The 18,672-nt window shown below is 59.9% G+C and overlaps 2 long non-coding RNA genes across 3 annotated transcripts; one reads left to right on the forward strand and one right to left on the reverse strand.

Moving 5' to 3' along the window:
- The first annotated feature begins 1,832 nt into the window (after nt 1-1,832).
- LOC115517741 lies at nt 1,833-8,358 on the forward strand. Of its 2 annotated transcripts, XR_003970054.2 has the most exons (3): nt 1,833-3,758; nt 4,090-4,282; nt 8,075-8,358. It is a non-coding gene; the product is annotated as an uncharacterized LOC115517741 (long non-coding RNA). The 2 variants fall into 2 exon arrangements; XR_003970053.2 differs by lacking the exon at nt 8,075-8,358 and having other exon boundaries at nt 4,090-4,366.
- Nucleotides 8,161-10,290, reverse strand: LOC115517742. The gene is made up of 3 exons (XR_003970056.1): nt 10,220-10,290; nt 10,038-10,108; nt 8,161-8,212 (listed from the first exon to the last, which is right to left on the reverse strand). It is a non-coding gene; the product is annotated as an uncharacterized LOC115517742 (long non-coding RNA).
- Nucleotides 10,291-18,672: the final 8,382 nt, after the last annotated feature.

The following is an 18,672-nucleotide window of genomic DNA, read 5'->3' on the forward strand; positions in this document are numbered from 1 at the left end:
TTGGTTTTTTCAAACAGCTTTCTTGAGACACTATTCATATGCCATCCAATTCCGCCATTTAAAGTGTACAAGTCTCTGGTTTGGGGTTGATCGCGTTAGTAACTTTCTAAATTGTAATAAAATACATCTAACGTAACATTTGCCATTTTAAACCCGCCTGGGTGCCTCGGTCAGTTAAGCGCCCGACTCTCGGGGTTCTGGCTCAGGTCACGATCTCACGGTTCGTGAGTTCGAGCCCCACATGGGGCTCTGTGCTGACACTGGGAGCCTGCTTAGGATTCTCTCTTTCCCTCTCTCTCTGCTTCTCCCCCGCTTGTTCTCTCTCTCTCCCTCTTTCTCTCAAAAACAAATAAATAAACTTAGAAACATTTTTAAAACTTAAATTTTTTTTTCTTTAACGTTTACCCATTTTTGAGAGACAGAGCATGAGCAGGGGAGGGGTGGAGAGAGAGAGAGGGAGAGAGGGAGACCCAGAATCTGAAGCAGGCTCCAGGTTCCCAGCGGTCAGCACAGAGCCTGACGCGGGGCCCGAAACCACGAACTGTGACATCACGACCTGAGCCGAAGTCGGACGCTCAACCGACTGAGCCACCCGGGGAACCCCTGTCATTTTAACCATTTTTAAGTGTAGAGTTCAATGTGTCTCTTTTTTTTTTTTTAATTTTTTTTTTCAACGTTTATTTATTTTTTTTGGGGACAGAGAGAGACAGAGCATGAACGGGGGAGGGGCAGAGAGAGAGGGAGACACAGAATCGGAAACAGGCTCCAGGCTCCGAGCCATCAGCCCAGAGCCCGACACGGGGCTCGAACCCACGGACCGCGAGATCGTGACCTGGCTGAAGTCGGACGCTTAACCAGCTGCGCCACCCAGGCGCCCCATCAATGTGTCTCTTTTATAAAGACCCTGTGATGACATTGGGCCCACCTGGATAATCCATCACAAGGTCCTCAACTGCAAAGTCCCTCTCGCCCTGTGTGGTGACACAGTCACAGGTTCCAGGGCTCAGGCTACACGGTCATCCTTGGGGGGAGGGGGGGAGGGGAGCTGTTGTCCTGTGTGCCACGCTTCCTCGGAGCCACCAGCCACCACGCGCCCGCGGTGGCCCGTCTTCCCACTGGACGTGGGCCCCCAGCCAATCTTGCTCCCTGCTGTGTCCCCAGCACCTAGAAGGAGGCTCAGGAAACGTGAATTCCTACATTCATCGGCACTCACTGCAGCCTGAGCCTGGGAAATTGTCGTTTTTGTCACAGACCGGCCCATAGCAGCGATTTCATCGGGTCAGCCCGATGGGCACGGGCCGTGGGGCGTCAGCAGCCAGCATGAAGGACCTCGCGTCCACAGCAACTGTCCTTACAGAGCCAGTCCCGCCCAGACCCATTTTACAGACGAGAACTCCAGGGGTCTCAGCCCCGCCCCTGGCTCCTCCCCCTGACGCTGCAGGCTGGGAGTCACCAGGACTTAGAGGCGGCGAAAATCAACACATCTAGCCTCTGCTCTAGGCCTCCACGTGCCCCCCACCTGCCCGAACCCCCCTGAGAACCCCCGGACCTCCTCAGGAACTAGCACCTAGTGGGCACCCCCTGTCCCAGAAGGGGGTCCCCGGTCCTGCACCGCCCCCCTCCTCCCCCCCCCCCCCCCCCCCCCCCGCTCCCAGTCACCTGATTGGCCAGCGCCTGGGCCACGCTGGATGTGAACCACTTTAACTCTCCCCCGCTCTGGCACATAGTAGGTGCTCAGTGAGTATGGGGTGAATGAGTGAAGGAGGGGCTTGAGAACCCCCGAGGCTCCCCTCCCGGGGCTCAGTCCACTCAGCAGCCCCCGCCGTGGCCTCGGTGCTGCAACGGTGCCTCCCCGCTTTCCCCGGGGGGCCAGCGGGTGTGAGGGGGCCAGAACAAGAGCGCTTTGAGGCAGCCCTATCTCCGGAGGGAAGTGGAGGAGATAATGCAGCTTCTCACTTTCCCAGCCCGTCCCAGACGGAGATAACCCAGGGGAGACGGGGTGCCGGAGCCCTACGAGCGGCGAGGCCACCCACCTTCCCCCCCCCGGGTCCCCCCACGATCCCACTATCACAAACTCCAGGCTGAAATCTGAGGACCCGCTCGGAAGAACCGCCTGAGACAGACGATGATAAGCCGGCCAGAGCTGGTGGGGAGGGGGACAAGACTCCAGTGTCCCCTGGGAAATGACCCATAGGCTGCAGCCGCCCTTCCCCAAGGCTCCTTCGACCCAGGCCCTGCCAGGGAACCCACCCTGACCCACCCCACTCTCTCCAGAGCCGCCCTAGACAGAGCTCCTTCCAAAGGCCCATGGAAGAACCTGGAACCAGAGAAGGTGGGGGTCTTGCCCAGGTCACAGTGAGGACTTCAGCCCAGATCCCCCGGCTGCTGTAAGTTTCTCTTCAGCACACCGGACCACCTTCTCGAATACCGGTCAGATACTGGGGGGAAGGGGCAGGCGGCGGGGTGCCAGCACCAGGTCTGAGTGCTAGAGGGTGGGGTGGGGAAAAGAGGAAGGAGCTGCACGGTGGGGAGGGAACCCAGACCTGGGAGCAGGACACCGGGTCTCTGCCTCCAGCTCTGCAGCCAAATCACTGGGACCCCTTGACCCAGTCCCTGCGCCTCTCCAAGCCTCAGTTTCCCCATGCAGAAACAGAGATTATAACGATTTTGCCATACGAGTGTTGCATAGGGAATTGAGAGACTCCACTTGTTCGAGCGCCTTGGGGCGGCGCCTGGACCCTGGCAAACACTCTAAGGAATTGACGTGATTCTGCGGTTTTCTTCTCCTGCTCAAACAGAGCACTGTGGGGGGCAGGGCAGCCCCGGTCCCAGGCTTCCGCGTCCACCCTCTCGGCAAGTCTGCTGAGCCAGTGACCGTCCTGTGGTCGGCACGTCCATCCAGAAGGCACAGCTGGCCGGCCCAGGGCTGGGGGAACAACTGATGGATGAATGCGTGAGCGCCGGAGCCGATCCGCCCCGTTGCTTGCCAGAGGAGGGGCTCTCAGCCCGGCTTCCTCCCCAGCCTGACCCTCCTCTTCCCCCGTTTTAGCTTCCTGCGTCACCCCCGCCCCCAGGTGGAAGCAACAGGTGGACAGTGGAGAGGAGCACTCAGCCAAGAGACAAATGTGCTGCTTCCCACGGGCTGGCAGCCCAGGGACTGACCACCTGCTCTCCGCTCACCACCAGCCCGAGCAAGGCCTTCCCGCAGACCCACGCTTCCCGGCATTTGGTGCCTAAGAGCGCGGACTGGCGCGAGACCCAGGACACGGAGAGGCCCCTGTGCACGGAGAGCCCTTGCAGCCCAGTGGCTGGAGGTGAGCCACTTCCGGAGGGGGGGAGGGGGGTGTGGAAGCTCCAAGCCCCTCATCTTGACTTTCAGTGAAGTCACCTGTAGCACCGGCTCTGGCTCTCACAGCAGAATGAACGTTAGATAGGGAAACTGAGGCCCAGAGCAGGACGTGTCTTTTCCAAGGTCACAGAATGAAACAGAGGCAGACAGAAGTGGAACTCAGGGCTCAGTTCTGTGCTCCTGCAGCCCCAGGGCGGGGCTCCTAATACCTCCTCATCCCCACCGTCGCCCATACCCTGGAACAGACACTGCTCCAAAAACGTACATGAAAGAAAGACGAACACCGTGATTCGTGAGTCGCGCCACGAACAACATGACGCTCCGCGAACGAAGCCGGTCGCCAAGGCCACGTGCTCCGTATGGTTTCATTTATGCGAAACGTCCAGAGGAGAAGACACATCCACTCAGGGTATGCCTGTAGCTCTGGGGCCTGGGGAAAGGGTAATGAGGAGTGACTGCTGGGGGGATATCGGGTTTCTTTCGGGGACAATCTAAAAGGAGGGGGCGCCAAGGTGGCTCAGTAGGTTCAGGGTCTGACTCTTGATCTCAGTTCCTACCTTGATCCCAGGGCCGCGAGTTCAAGCCTCGTGTTGGGCTCCACACTGGGCCAGGAGCCTACTGTAAATAAATGAATGAATGAATGCCAGGCTCTGTTGTAGACGGGGGGGGGGGGGGGGGGGGGGGGGGGGAGGACCGCAAGGGTCCCCAAGGTCTGACCCTCCCACCCTTCCTCACTCCAGGCCTCTGTTTGCCATCTGTCAAAAGGGCTCCATCAGTGGTTTTCAAACTGCGTTTCAAGGCACCCCGGGGGCCAAGAAGAGATTTCCACCGCCCTGGAGAAAGGATGCCACTGAGGTTCCCCTGGGAACCCACCCACGTCCTGCCTCCCCTTTAGGCCTGGCCCAACCTACAGGATGCGGCTGCCAAATGTAGGTGAGGAAGAGGAAGGCGTGGGGGGTGGTGAGCAGGAATTCGCATCCTGGGGACCAGGAGATGGAAACTCCAGGTGCCTGTGGACCAGCTTCCGGCTCCAGCCTAGGGAAGAAGACTTAGCCACTGCCTCTTGGGACGCAGCTGCCTGGCTCAGAGCCCGGAGCCCTTCCCAGACGTGGTGCCAGCACTCCCTCTTCCCTTCTGGGAGGGGAGACTCTCTGGAGCCTCCTGCTCGGGGCCCCAGGTCTGCACTAGCCGTGGCTCCGGCCACCGAATCCCAGGCACTTTGGAGGGTGAAGCTGGGCCCCGGGCAGGGTGCTGGGGACCCTGGCCCTGGGGAGTTCACAAAGCCCCCATTATGCTTGCCCAAGTCTTAACGCCAGCAGCCCGAGAGCCCCCTGAGGACGAGGCCGATAAGATCAGACAGGAGCACATTCAAATGGGCACTGCGGCATGGTGGGGCCTGTGGCCAAGCGGAGTACCCTTGCGCCGTCCAAAGGGCTGTGAGCCGCCTCTTGCCAGACTTGAATTTTCCAAAGCCGGGGTTTCACCGTGAACTCTCCAGATTTTGGAAAACTCGGGGGGAGCAAAACGCATCCAGGAGCAGGGTACAGGCAGCCCGCGGGCTACCAGTTAGCAAAATGTCTTGGGGCCCGGATACAATGACCCTCTTCCGGGCAAGAAACCTGGGGCTGGGAGAGAAGCAGCAAGTCGCGAGGCCCCCCACGTGGCACGTGGTGGCGTCCAGACGCAAAGCCGCCGCAGATGCGAGGAAGGACGCTCTCGTTAAGCCCTTCCCTTGCTTTTCCAAATAAATAAATTACACTTCCGCCCGCGGTCTCCTTAAAGAAGCCGTGGGACGCCACACACCTCAGCCGTGGGAAACGGTGAGGAAGCCCTGTGTGTGTCGATGTGGGTCGCTCTCCAAGGTGCGGACGTGTGCTGAAGGTGTAGAGAAAAAAGGAAATATATATTTGAGTGTTTCTGCCTAGGCCATCTCTGGGACAATCCTCCAGAAACGGACTGAAGAGGTGGGAGGGGGGGGACGTTTCACTCCACACTCTTTGATGTATCTTGATTGTGAGCCTGTTAGCAAGTATATAGGGGTTTTGTTTGTTTCAATTGTCCCTTCTTCCCCCCCCTTTGTGTCATTCTCTGAGCCTGGGAACGAGGGGGGATTTGCAGGTGCCTGGGAGCTAGAGAGGGTGCGGGAGGGGAGATGCCCCAGGTGAGGCCTACTGTGTGCCAGGCCCCTGGGCGCACGAGCCACTCAGTCCTCACAACAACTTTGCGAGGTGAGGCAGTTATAACCGCGTTTTGCAGATGAGGAAACTGAGTCACACAACTAGGAAGTAGGGAAGCTGGCTCAGAGCACCGGGGCCAGGTCTCAGGGTGTCCTTGCTCCTCCTCCACATCTGCCCCTTTCTCAGTGGAAGATCCGAGCCCGGGGTCTGTCACCACCCGACACAGGCCCCAGGCCAAAGGCACTTTCTCCATGTTCTTCCCAAGAGCTAGTGGGGCAGTTCCGGGGCCCCCCATCCACATCCTCCCGCTCCCATCCATCCAGCTGGGCTCAGAGCAGCTGCTGGCTTACTTCCGGGAATGGCTCAACCCCAGGGCCAAAGACCACCTGGGATCCAGCTAGAATCATTTCCACCCCTGAACCTCTGGTCCAGGTGGGGGCTGCACAGCCCCCAGTAGAGCCTGTGCCTGGGGATCCCCCGGTAAGTCCTGCCCAAGGTGGGATTTGCAGTAGGCCTCAAGAATTCACGGCGTCCGTCCCCTTACACAGCACACAGCATCACCAGGAGGAGATTAGTGCCCCGTTGATCCCTCTGATAAGGAAACCAGAGAGGTTAGGCCATTAGCCTACAGTCACACAGCGAATGAGGACTTTGGGCCAGTCACATCCCAGTGGGGCCTTGGCTTCGTCCGCTGTAGAAGAGGACAGAAGGACACCTCCCAGGCTGTGATGGAGAAGCATTGAGGGACCCGATGTGAATACAGGGATGGAGAAGATACTCTTCCCTGCTGAGAGTGAGGGGCTCCCAGGGAGGGAGCTGGCGCTCAGAAGATGCCCCAGCACAGCCTGCGGGTCAGCAAGGACTTCCCCGAGGAGGGGGTGTATGCAAGGCCCTAGGGCAGTGCACCTAATCCAGGAACCGCCCTTCTGCAGGGTGGGCGTCAGCACTCTGAATGCTAAGGGATATGGCCAGGCCAGGCCAGGCCAGGGAGCCCACCGGGGGCCTGGGAGAGGGGCTTTCTGGGTGATTCCTCCTGGCTAGTTCCTGCCCTGCCCTGCCCGGGGGGGAGAGCCCACCCCCAGGCCTTCCCTGCCACCAGCCAGTGCTCAGGCCTGCGCTGCCCGATGCCCCCTGTGCTGACTCATGTCCGTCCGGCTGGCCCTGGCTGGAGCGAGGGGGCGGACCCCACTCCATGCTTGACCTTATCAGGCCTTGCTCGAGTCCAGCCACCTGGACATGGGCAGGGCCTCGGCACCTCCCCACCCCCTCCCTCCCCTGGCTGATCAGGGCCTGCAGGAGCTCATGGGAGCCCGCGGCCGGGACAGGCAAGGAGGACGGTGGCCCGAGAAGGGAGGAGGGCAAGAGCCTGGCCAGGGTGCCCTGTGGGGCTGCCCGGCGGCCCCCTGCCCGCTGGGACAGAGCTGGGCATGGGCTATTTTTAGTTCTCAAATGAGGAATAGTGACATGTAGCAGCTGCTACAAGGAGGCTTTTCACGGCAGCAACCTGCCCCCGGAAGCAACGCACGCGCACGCATGCACGGACACACCCATGCAGACGGCGTGCACGCGCACTCATGCACGGACACACCCACGCACACGGCACTCGTGCAAATACATGAGTGTGTGCAAATGACCATGCGCACCCACAGAGGTGGGTACACAGGTATGCAGCCATGCACTCGCACAGAGACATGCCCACGTTTACCTACAGACACGCACACAAGCATTCACGTGCACACAGATACGCACACACGCACATCGCACGGGCCTGCCAAAACACTGAAGGCTGTACCCAGGACCCACCCAAGTGCACACCCAGGCTGTATTCAACTGCAGAAGCCCCCCCACCGCAGCCCCCACAGGTGTGCACACATACTTTGGACACTTCAACCACTTGCTGGCCCGTCTACTGATGCCCTCGAGGAGCTCCCAGCCTGGGAGCTATAAACAGGCAGTGACTACACAGCGGGACCCACATTGTGGTGGGGGTGGTAGGGGGCTATAGCTGCACAGAGGGGGCCCCGGTCCCATCTCCTCTGCTTTCTCCTACCCCAGGGGACAGAAACCCACAGAGGGCTTGGGACAGGTTACTCAAGGCTCCCCCTGAGTGAGACCCCAGCACAGATGTCCTTTCCAGGATCCTCTCCCAATGCCTTCCAGTCATCTGATTCCGGGTTTGGGAATATCCAACACTATAAAATCCAAAAGCCTATTTCCATGCTTCTCTCCTTCTCAAGAGTCTACATATTTTTTTTAAGAGAGAGAGAGCAAGTGTGAGTGGGGAGGAGCAGAGAGAAAGGGAAACAGAGGCTCTAAAGGGGGCTCTGCACTGACAGCAGTGAGCCCGACTTCGAGCGGGGGCTCGAACTCATGGACCGTGAGATCATGACCTGAGCTAAAGTCGGATGCTCAACCAACTGAGCTGCCCAGGTGCCCGAACAGTCTACATTTCTAATACACGTTGACTCGATCTGATGAAACCAATCAAACTGTAAACGAGCTTACCTTTTGACCCAGTAACTCTCCTAAGGCAACTTCTACGCTCTAGGAACCACCCAGCAGGTGCCAAAGGGACAAGGGCAAAGACGTTCGTCGTGGCATTGTGTCTGATGGAGAAAAGCTGGAAACGACCTCATGTCCATCAGCGAGGGCTCGTCGAATGAAGGACGGCAGAGTCACACGTGGACTAGTGGAAAGGATGAAGTCAGCTGTAGAGAGAGAATCTGGACCCTCTCCTGATACGCGCGTGGATGGGCGGGTGAGAGCCATTCACGAATGTTCTGCGGAGCGTGAACCCCTTTGAGTTTTCAAAGCACAATCTCGGGGCGCCTGGGTGGCTCCGTCAGTTGAGTGCCTGACTTCGGCCCAGGTCACGATCTCACAGTTTGTGAGTTCGAGCCCCGCGTCGGGCTCTGTGCTGACAGCTCGGAGCCTGGAGCCTGCTTCCGATTCTGTGCCTCATTTTCTCTCTCTGCCCCTCCCCCGCTCCTGCTCGGTCTCCCTCCCTCCCTCCCTCTCTCTCTCTCAAAAATAAACATTTAAAAATAATTTTTAAAGCATAATCCCTCTATAAGATTCTGACATGTGCGGAGAGCGGAGAGAAGCTCCAGGGGGACGGACAACAGACGGGGGAGGGCCCTGGGACCCGGGTATGTATCCTGCGGCTGCCGAAACAGATCATCACAAACTGGGTGGCCTAAAACAACAGACAAATATTTATTCTCTTTGTCCTGGAGGCCAGAAGTCTGAAATCAAGGTGTCACCAAGACCACACTCCCTCCAAAGGCTCCAAGGGATAATCCTTACTGCCTCTTCCAGCTTCTGGTGGCTCTGGGCGGTGTGATTTGTGGCTGGTCCCCCCCTGGTCTCTGCCTCTGTCTCAAGTGACCCCTTTGTCCCTGTGTCTCTATTTTCAACTATTCCTCTCCTTTCTCGTGTAAAGACACTCTTGGTGGATTTAGGACCCACCGAGTCCCACTATGATCTTAATGTGAAATCCTTTTTCTTTTTTTTTTTTTTTTTTTTTTCAACGTTTATTTATTTTTGGGACAGAGAGAGACAGAGCATGAATGGGGGAGGGGCAGAGAGAGAGGGAGACACAGAATCAGAAGCAAGCTCCAGGCTCTGAGCCATCAGCCCAGAGCCCGACGCGGGGCTCGAACTCACGGACCGCGAGATCGTGACCTGGCTGAAGTCGGACGCTCAACCGACTGCGCCACCCAGGCGCCCCTGAAATCCTTTTTCTAATTACATCTGCAGAAAACTTCATTCCAAACAAGGTCACCTTCTGAGGTTCTGGGTGGACATGAATTGGGGGGGGGGGGGGACTCTATTTAACCCTGACAGGGTGGGAAGGCAAATATATGTCTTCCTTTTTTTTTTTCTTTAATGTTTATTTGTTTTCAGAGAGAGAGTGCGAGCGGGGGAGGGGCAGAGAGAGAGGAAGACACAGAATCCAAGACAGGCTCCAGGTTCCGAGCTGTCAGCACAGAGCCCGATTCGGGGCTCGAACCCACAAGCCGTGAGATCATGACCTGAGCCGAAGCCGGACGCTCAACCGACGAAGCCACCCAGGCGCCCTGAATATATGCCCTCCTATGATGAGAGTGTGTTTATGGATTTCTGTATTATCTGTGTTGTTTCCTTTTAATTTTCAAAAGTTCTAAAACCCCAGATGACCGCAAGTATTCAGAGACCCCCTGCCTCCCCAGGGTCAGCGTCTCAGGCTGTCTGGGAGGCCAGGCCCCTCAGACATGAGGTAAAAATGGTCACCATGCGCAAGGCTGGAGATTCTCCTACACGGCCTGGCAGACCCGGCTGGAAGTGACCTGGGGTCCTTAGAGCTCTAGATAATGTGCCTTCGCCGGGTCCATGGAGAGAGGGCCTGCTGACATTCACAGCCCAGCACCTCCTGAGGGGGTGGTGAGGTGCACGCCCTGGGGCGTGGTGGGGACAGGGGGGAGGGGGGGCAGTGGGAAGGGGGATCTTCATGGCACCAATGACCCACTCACCCATTAGAGGTCCCCCCAAGGTCCTGGGCATTCGCTGAGGCCGTATTGTTTTATAGATGGGGAAACTGAGGCTGAGAGAGAAGAAAGGATTTGGCCAAAGTCACTCCCTGAGTTAGGAGTCCTGTGCCCTGTCCTACTGCTTCTCGGCAAGAACCCTGCCCCCAAGTCTCCTCCACACCCACCAGCTGCCCCCAGTGTTTCCACTAGAGAATCCTTCAGCTCAGTTCACCCTGGGAGGCAGGCAGGACAGGCAGGCAGATGAGGGAAACCGAGGCTCGGGCTGGCGAAGGGGTAGAAGGGTCAGAACCCACACTGGTTCGGACGGTCCTCGGAGCCTTGCGGCGAGGACGCAAAGATTCGGGCCGCTCCCGGTGTGCCCTGTGGAATTCAAACAGACCCCATGGAAGCGAGGCTAGGAGGAGGCCCCAGCAGCCCTCCTCGCCCTGTCCGGCCTCTTGGGCTCTGCCATCCTTCCTCTGGCGGCTCTCGCTCTGCCTGTCGCCCCGTCCCCTGCCAGCCGCGGGCCGTGCTGTGACCAGGGCCCAGGACAGAGCAGGGTTTGCCCCCAGTGGTGACAGTGCTGCCCCCGTCTGCGTCTGAGTCTCGTGGCCCTCACCCATGTGTCTCTCTGGGCGCGCTGGTGGCTGGGGAACAGGGCGCCGGGGAGAGGGCGCCCTGGTCACCGGCACCAGGAGCACTCAAGCGAGCCCCCGTGGGTCTTGGTAATTAATTAATCATCAGGCCGCTTAACGATTAACAACAGCAGAATGTTGGGGGAAAGACTTAACCCGTGATGGGGGCGCAGAGGAGGGGTCCACCGTTTCCCTGGCGGCCCCTGGACCCCGTGACACAGGTGGGGGGTGCGAACCCCCAGCTCCCCCTGCCTCGGCCCCTCCCAGCCTCCCCTGGTCTCTAAGGCGGGGCGGGTGGCGAACTCACAGCGTAGGGCTGGGGGGTGTAAGATGGGGCAAGAAGGTTCCTCCAAAAACGAAAATCCCAGGCTTGGGTCAGATCTCCGTCCACAGGCACTTACCTGGGCAGCGTGACCTTAAGTGAGTGACCCCCCACGCTGGGCCTCGGCCTCCCTAACTGAGGGTACTTACCGACAGGTGGCTCGAGGATCCTCCAAGGTCATGTCTGCCAAGCGGATGCCATGAGGCCGGCACTTGGTGTCTTCCTCCAAGGACCTGACATCCCCAAGTCTTTGCATTGTAGCCGCCCCCACCCGCCGCCAACGCGTCAGAGTCACTCTCTTCTGGAAGTTAACAGTCAAGTTCAAGTTTGATTCCAACCCCGGGGAAGGGAAAGTGGCCCTTTCTCCAGGCCCAGGTGGGAAGGTGAGTCAGTTTCCTCACCTGGGCTGATTCACACCTGCGTTGGGGGAAGGGCAGGGAAGAAACAGACAGGGACACTTTCCTCCCTTCACTCTGGGACAGCTACATCCACAGCCCCAAGCTGGCCAGTTCTAGCAGGCCCAAGCTGGAATGGGGGGCTTCGATGTACCCCCCCCCGGAGGGGGTGATGTTGTCCCTGAGGCCCAGAGAGGGGCAGAGAGGCCCCCTAATTCGCACAGCAGAGGTAATATCACAGCCTGTTTTCCCCCACCGCCCCCTGCACTGTTAGGTAACACGGCTCTGCCCTGCCCACCAGCCCCGCCGCCCACTCTCCTCCCTCCAAAGGTGCCCAAGGGGTCAGCGAGTGAGTTGTGGTGACTCAGGAGTGGGAAAGGCCCATGAAGTCATCCAGTGGCCACCTCGGGAGTTCACGAGGCTGTCTGGACCCTGGGCTCACCGGCCGGTCGGGGAGTTCCCCGGGGAGGGGCTGTCTGCTCTCCTGGCCGCATCGACAGAGAAGGCCCGCCGACAGATGGAGACGGTCCGGCACCCTCCCCGCCCCCCACTCTCCCTGCGCCGGCCGCAGGCCTTGGCAGAGCGGTCCCCTGGCCCACCCGGCCTCCTTTCCCCACAGCTCTGCCACGGGGAGCAGTGGAGGAGTGCCTCTAACAAGCCACTGGCCCGGGGCCCGGGGCCCGGGGCCTGGCCAGAGTGAGTTAGGGAACGGGACTGATCACTTTTATTACTTGCCGGGCCTTCTACCTGAGCATCGTAAGCTTTTAATGCTTCGACTGTCAGAAAAGCTGAAAATCAAGTGTGGCCCAGGACCGAAGGCCCCAGGCCCCAGAGTCACAGAGACCTGGGTTCAGAATCTGATACTCTCCGGCCAGAAGGCTTAGAGTCACTCACAGCGCCTCTCCGGGCCTCAGTTTTCTCATCTGTAAGATGGGGATCACGGAAGCCACCTGGCCGCTGGCCCAGTGGCTAGGATAAAATGAGTGCCCGCGGCAGCGCCCTGGCAGGAAGCAGATATGAGGGGCTTTCGAAGAAGCAACCTTGCACAAAGGCCGCTCTGAGCTGGACAGCTGAGCTGGGCAGAGACACAGTGGAGTTGCTGGGAGCGTCCCCAGAGCTCCTGAGGGAAAAGCCAGTGAGAGGACAGGCAAGGAGGAAAGCTACACACACAGGAGCTCCAGCATCCCTGGCTGGACCAAGGAGGAGAGCAGGGGAGAAATACCCCTCCTCGCTTGTCCCCCCCTCCCCTCTTCCGGTGCCTCCCATTGGCTGAACCCCCAAGTGCCGCTGAGAGGGAAGCCCGAAAACCCTCCGGGCGGGGCGGCCGATGGACAGGATGAGAAGGGCAGAGAAAGGACCTGGGACCAGCAAGGAGAAAATGATGCAAATAATAATGAAAATGCCTTCATCCGGCAAACGCTTACTGAGCATAGCCAAGGCCAGGCTATGTTCTGGGCCAAGGGACCGGGCGGTTGGCAAGACCAGACCAAGTCCCCACCCCGTGGAAGGAGAGTGGGGCAGAGTGAGGGAGGTGATCGGGCCACGAGAGATGTTGTCACCCAAGGAAGTCCCTACGGGGCCACCAGAGACCATTTACACAGATGGGGACGCTGAGGCCTCGACGGAGGCAGGGACCTGCCCGAGGCCACCCGGCAAAGCCAGCGGCTTGGGGAAGCTCCGTGCGCCCGCCCCCATCATTCTTCCAAGACCCGGGAGGTTGCTCAGGCTTGCAGGGACCCAGGAATTCCTAATCTGCCACTGCCTCCCTCGGCCATCCCGGGCTCTGAACCACGTGCGGCAGGGTGGGCGCGAGGCCACGGTGGGGGGGGGGGCGGGGGGGGGCAGGCCACGAGGGAAGCGATGCGCTCCCATTCCCAGACAGGCCAGCACATTCCTGCTGGGGTGCCACTGTGCCACCCACACCGCCCCGCCCGGCTCCCCCCTGCACACAGTGCCCATTGTCTGCCCCAGACACTTTGAGCTGCCGCTGCCCCCGGCCTCCGACACCGCCCCACACCCTCCTATCGCCAGGTGGGGCTCCACGAGCCAGAGCGCCCCGTCCCAGTCCCCAGCCCCAAAGCGCCGCCATGCCAGTTATCTTGGAGCCGAGCGGTGATCAGAGAGGGAAGGCGACCTGCCCCAAGTCACACAGGCCAAACTCCAAATCCCTGGACACCACCCCCACCGTAAGAACTCCTCTTCCACACCCCTATACCCAGGGAGCCACTGGACATCCCAGCTCGCCCCCCCTGGGCCAGACCCCTGCCCGGGTGTGAATATCCCCATTTTACAGTCCAGGAAGCCAACGCAGGAAGGAAGGAGCCTGCCAAGGCCACCCAGGGAGGAGCAACTGAGATGAGGCCAGGCCGTGAGTCCCAGCCCACGCTCTCCACCTCCTGCAGGGAACAGCCCGGAACAGAGCAGGCCTGGTGGGCGGCACGGGGAGAACACCCAGGGGCAACGCGGTGTCCAAACAAATCCCCGCAGCGAGGGTGTGTTCCTGGCCCACAAAGGCAGGGCCGGCTGTCAAAGTCTGTTCGCTCATCTGGGTACTCAGGCCGAGGTCCGGGCGAGGCTGCTGGGAGCTGGGATGCAGGGCGAGGACAGCCCTCCGGGAGCTGGGAGGTGTTCCAGAGAGACCCGCGGACGCAGATGGGGTAGATAAGGGCTCTGATGGCAAAACAAAAAAACAAAAACAAACAAAACAACCCAGGGCTACGCTATCCGCTATCCGAAAGAACAACCCCTCAGCGTGTCATCTTTCGATACCGACCTCTAAAACGACAGCTTCCAAACCCCGTTTTCTGGTTTCTGTTTCTCACGAGTGCTCACAGCGACCTCTTCTAACCCACAACAGTACATATCCGTATATGTGTCCTGATTTCTCTCCTGAGAGCATTGGGACGTGCCGTCCCTCCCTGGGACCCCGGGCAAGAGCCTCGTGGCTCCTTCCCTCGCTTGCTCCGGGGCTCACCTCCCTGGCCTTATCCTTTTACTTCCTTTCCTACCTCTTCCTGCGCTCCGATCTACAACATATTTGCCTGTTTTTCTTGCTTACCGGCTGCCCCCCACGCCGCCCCTGTAGACTGGAATGCGCATGGCCGTTGGGATCTTTGTCCCCCGCCGCGGAAAGTAGACGAATCAAGACTGATGATTAGATTTTTTGAGATCTCAACATACCTGTAAGATTGGCTCCCAGATGGAGACCCAGATCATTTCTGGACCCAGAAGCGCCCTTCTTGTCCTTCGGGGCCGGTACCCACCCACCCCACCTCCAAGGGGAACCACCCTCCTGTTCCCCCCCTTCTTGACCCTCGCGTATACGGAGTCACAACACAAGCTCCTTCGCGAGACGTAGGTAGACTTTTGCTCCCGACGCGAGATTCGTCCGTGTCGCCGTGGGCCACCAGGGGCACCCGTGGGTTTTTAGCTTAAGAAACTGGGTGAACAGTGGCGCCATTTCCAGGGCTGGAGAGGCCAGGGAGGAGCAGTTAGGGGGGATCCAGTGTTTTCTTTGGGGCCATGGAAGAGGCAGCCGGCACGGGACTGAGGTGGTCACGAAAGGCAACATCAGCTTGTTGGTGCCATTAAAGCTGGAGGGTAGGGGGATGTTTGAATTGCCCGTGTTACTGACGGAATCATCTCTCACTGCCTCAGAGTCAGGGCCACCTTGCGCTGGGTCAGGCCTCCCACCTGCTCTCCACTGGGGGGCCCCTGGAGGACCCTGTTTGGAGAGGAGTTGAGGCCCAGCACGAGAGAGTAACGTGTCCAAGGTCACACAGCTGGTTAGGCTTGAACCACAAATCCTTCCTCTGCCGAGGAGGCCCCTGCCCGGCCCTCTGCCTGGACCAGATTGGCTTGGAGAGACCCGGCTCAATCCAAATGAGGGTCTAGACCATGGAGGGTCCAGGTTGGATGGGGTGGGGGGGTGAGCAGAGCGCCAGGGTGATCCTTGAAGCCTCCCCGTGGGAAGCAGATCTGGCACCAGGCCAGACGAGCCCGGGGCAGGGTAACCCCCACCTGAAGTCACCGTCTCCCCAGCAGTGACATCACTGCTCTGGGCTGCACAGCTGGAGGACCAGGCAAGCTGAAGCGGGGCCAGGTAGGCAGCTGGAAGTGCGTCACCCACCCTGGGGCAACCCCCATCAGCGGCCAAAGCCCCCTGGCAGATGGCAGGCCCCCATGTGCCTTGAAAACCAGAGCGAGAGGCCGTTGGGGTGGGGAAGGTGCCCATTACCGCTGGTCCCAGTGCCGCATTTTGCAAGGGAAACTGAGGCCCAGAGAGGGCAGCACCTCGCCCAAGGTTACGCAGCAAGTGAAGAACAAATACTGGGAGGAACCCAGCACGGCACTCCGCCCTCTGACTGTGCTCCCTGGGACGCTGTGCCCAGCCAAGGGCCATGGTCCCGGGTACCCGGTTGGATGAGGGCCGGAGGGGAGGCCTGAGCAGTGGAAGAGGGCTATGCTCGGGAGAGACACCCAGAGCCTGCAAGGCCGGGTGGCCCATGCCCCAAGGGGCTCACAGGAGCCCAACGCAGATGGCCTCTGTGTTTATCAGCTGTCCTTGCACGGAATAGAAGCCCCGTGTGGGTGGTATTTGTCTCTGCCCCGCTCGTGGCTGTGTCCCCCGCACCTCGCGGGATGCCTGGCACCTAGTAGGTGCTCAGGAAACATCTGAACCAGTGAACAAATCTATATAAGGGCAGAGGAAGACTCAACAACTACCGTCACTGGCGCACATGATGGGACTGCAGGCAAGGCCGGAGGATGTGGTCACAACTCACCCACATCCCGCCTCTCCGCCCCCCTGCCTGTCCCACCTTGGGTATCTGTAGGCCGGGACTGCCTCCCAGCCCCCCACTCAGTCCTGACTTCCAGTATGTTCCCTGCCCCTTCCCACAGCTCCTCCTTCCCCAGGGGCTTGTTGGGAGCAAGCGGGAGGAATTCCTGGCCCCTAGTCAGGGGAGGCGCCCCGGCAGGCGGGAGGCAGTGCGCACACGCCAGGGACGGCTCCGAATTCCAGCTCCCACGAGCCTGCTGGGAGCGTGCCAAAGCGGGGCCGGGGAGGGGTGGGGAGCCCCTCCCCAGAAGCCAGGAGGGCACAGGGGAGCCCGGGGAAGGGCTGGGGGTGGGGGGTGAGGAAGTGGACCGTCAGAGTGGACACAGGCGGTCGGGGCCCCGAGGGCAGATAGCTCACCTCCTCCAGTGTCCAGATGGGAAGACTGAGGCCCCCTGGTGTCAGGCTCTGAGATCCTGACTCTTCGCAACCCAAAGATCTGGGACTGACGGCCGTTGTTTTTGGGGCGCAAGCTGGGGGTGGGGGTGGGGGGGGTCAGTCTGTGACCAGACACCATACATCCAGGGAAGAAGAGGGGTGTCTGAGGGGCTGGTTAACATGAGACCGGCAGGGAGAGGTGGGGGGTATCTTAGGCTGCCCCTGACCTTGGTGGAACCCGGAAAGCCCCGCCCTCCCTAGCTGCGTCCGGGGTCTCCCCTCATGCAGTGAGGGGCTGCCCTAGGTGGGCTCGGCACTCTCGGCACCTGTGAGGTCAGTGGGTGACAGGAGGAGGGCCCAGGGAGGGAAGGAGGTGGCCGAGCTTGTGGAAGGCCATCAGCCTGACCTCCCCTGGGTCCCCCTCCCGTCCCATCCCCTCCCGGTCCTGGGTCAAGGCCAGGTGCCATGAGCTCAGGCAGCGGCCCCTGCCCAGCTGTCAGCACCGGAGCTGCCGCCAACGCCCACATGGGTGCACCTGGCCCGCCACTGTGCCACCCGTCACCACCCCCCTGCCCAGTCCCTCCTCCCATCCACCCCCCCCCCCGCCCGTGGCACCCTCGACCCACAGCACCGTGTTGGGACTGCAGACACCTGGATCCAGACTTCCAGAAGCACAAAACCTTTGAACTAGAACATTCTAGCACCACAGGTTCTCACAACCAGAGAAGTCCAGGGCCATCGAGTAGTGGAACATTTTCCATTCCAGGCCCAAGGCTCTGAAAGCCAAATCATTTCAGGCCCAAGACTCTTATAACCCAATAATTTCAGAAATGCAGCATCTTGCAACCGAAGATCAGAACCGCGGAAATGGATTTACGGAATGCTGGGAGCAAGGGTCCTTTGGAGCCGAAAATTCCCGAGTAAAAATCCCATTGCCCCAGAGGTCACGAGCCCGTGTTCTTCCTACCACCCGGACTGAACAGACATCCAGGAGCAGAACGAGCCAGGCCTTGGTGGGGGTCATTCCGCACGGCCCCCGCCTTGGGCCCGTGTCTCTGGGCGAATGGCCAAAGTGGGAAGGGAGAAGGGAAGAGAGAAGGTGCTTCTGAGCAAACAGAAGAGGCTGAGGGCCTCTCCTCCGGGCCCTGGGCGGGTACCTTTGCCAAGAGAGAAGGAGAAGAGAAAGAAAGTCGTTGGTGCCACAAGTTTGGGCGGCGGGTATGTGGTCATGGGGGGGGGGGGACGGTGGTGGTGGTGACAGGATCTACCCCCTCCCCGGCTGCAAGAGCTTGGAATTTTCTCCTGGCAGGAAGGGCCCACCCTCCTAGGAATGGAAAACAATCCCTGGCATCTGGCCCCTGAGGCGTGCAAGGTCTTTGACAATCAAGCATTATAATCCTCCCTGCCTCAGCCAGCGCAGAGGGGAAACCGAGGCAGGTGGGGTCTCCGTCTAAATCAAGAACCTGAATCGCCCCCCCTCCCCGCCCCCGGCGGATTCCAAGGGTCCTCATCTCTGATGGAGGAATGTCAGAGCCCAGAGAGCCACAGGGGAGGGGCCTGGGTCAGCGCTGGGAGGGCAGATGGGAGCGGAGACCAGAGAGGGAAGTGGTTTGCCCAAAGTCACCCAGGACGCTGCAGCATACTTTCTTATTGCCTCCACGGAGGCTCACTTCCAGGGCCTCCTCCTCGAGGAAGGCTTTGTAGATCGCACTCCCCTCGGCCCCTTTGCCCCTCAGGACGTTACCATTTCACACAGAGCAGTGTGCCCTAACTGCTGTGTTCTTACAGGTTTTGTTTTCTAAGTATTTTTGCGAGAAAGTGTCTCATCTTTCCAGCCTATGCTATGGTGGTATCCCTCTATCGGCCTGGAACCAGAAGCCTTGGGTTGAAGCTTCCACGCCTCTGCTCAGACACCTGCCGTGGCTCCCCCATGCCCGGACACGTGCAGACAGGCACTTCAAGGACGGGGGTCCTTGGTCCTACTGGGCATAGGTCTCGCCGAGTTCCTGGCAGGCACCGCCAGGCCGTCTGGCTCCCTCCCTGCCCTGCTCCGGGCAGCCCGTGGCCCTCC

Source organism: Lynx canadensis, chromosome B4 (genome assembly GCF_007474595.2).
Source record: "Lynx canadensis isolate LIC74 chromosome B4, mLynCan4.pri.v2, whole genome shotgun sequence".
Classification (NCBI taxonomy): domain Eukaryota; kingdom Metazoa; phylum Chordata; class Mammalia; order Carnivora; family Felidae; genus Lynx; species Lynx canadensis.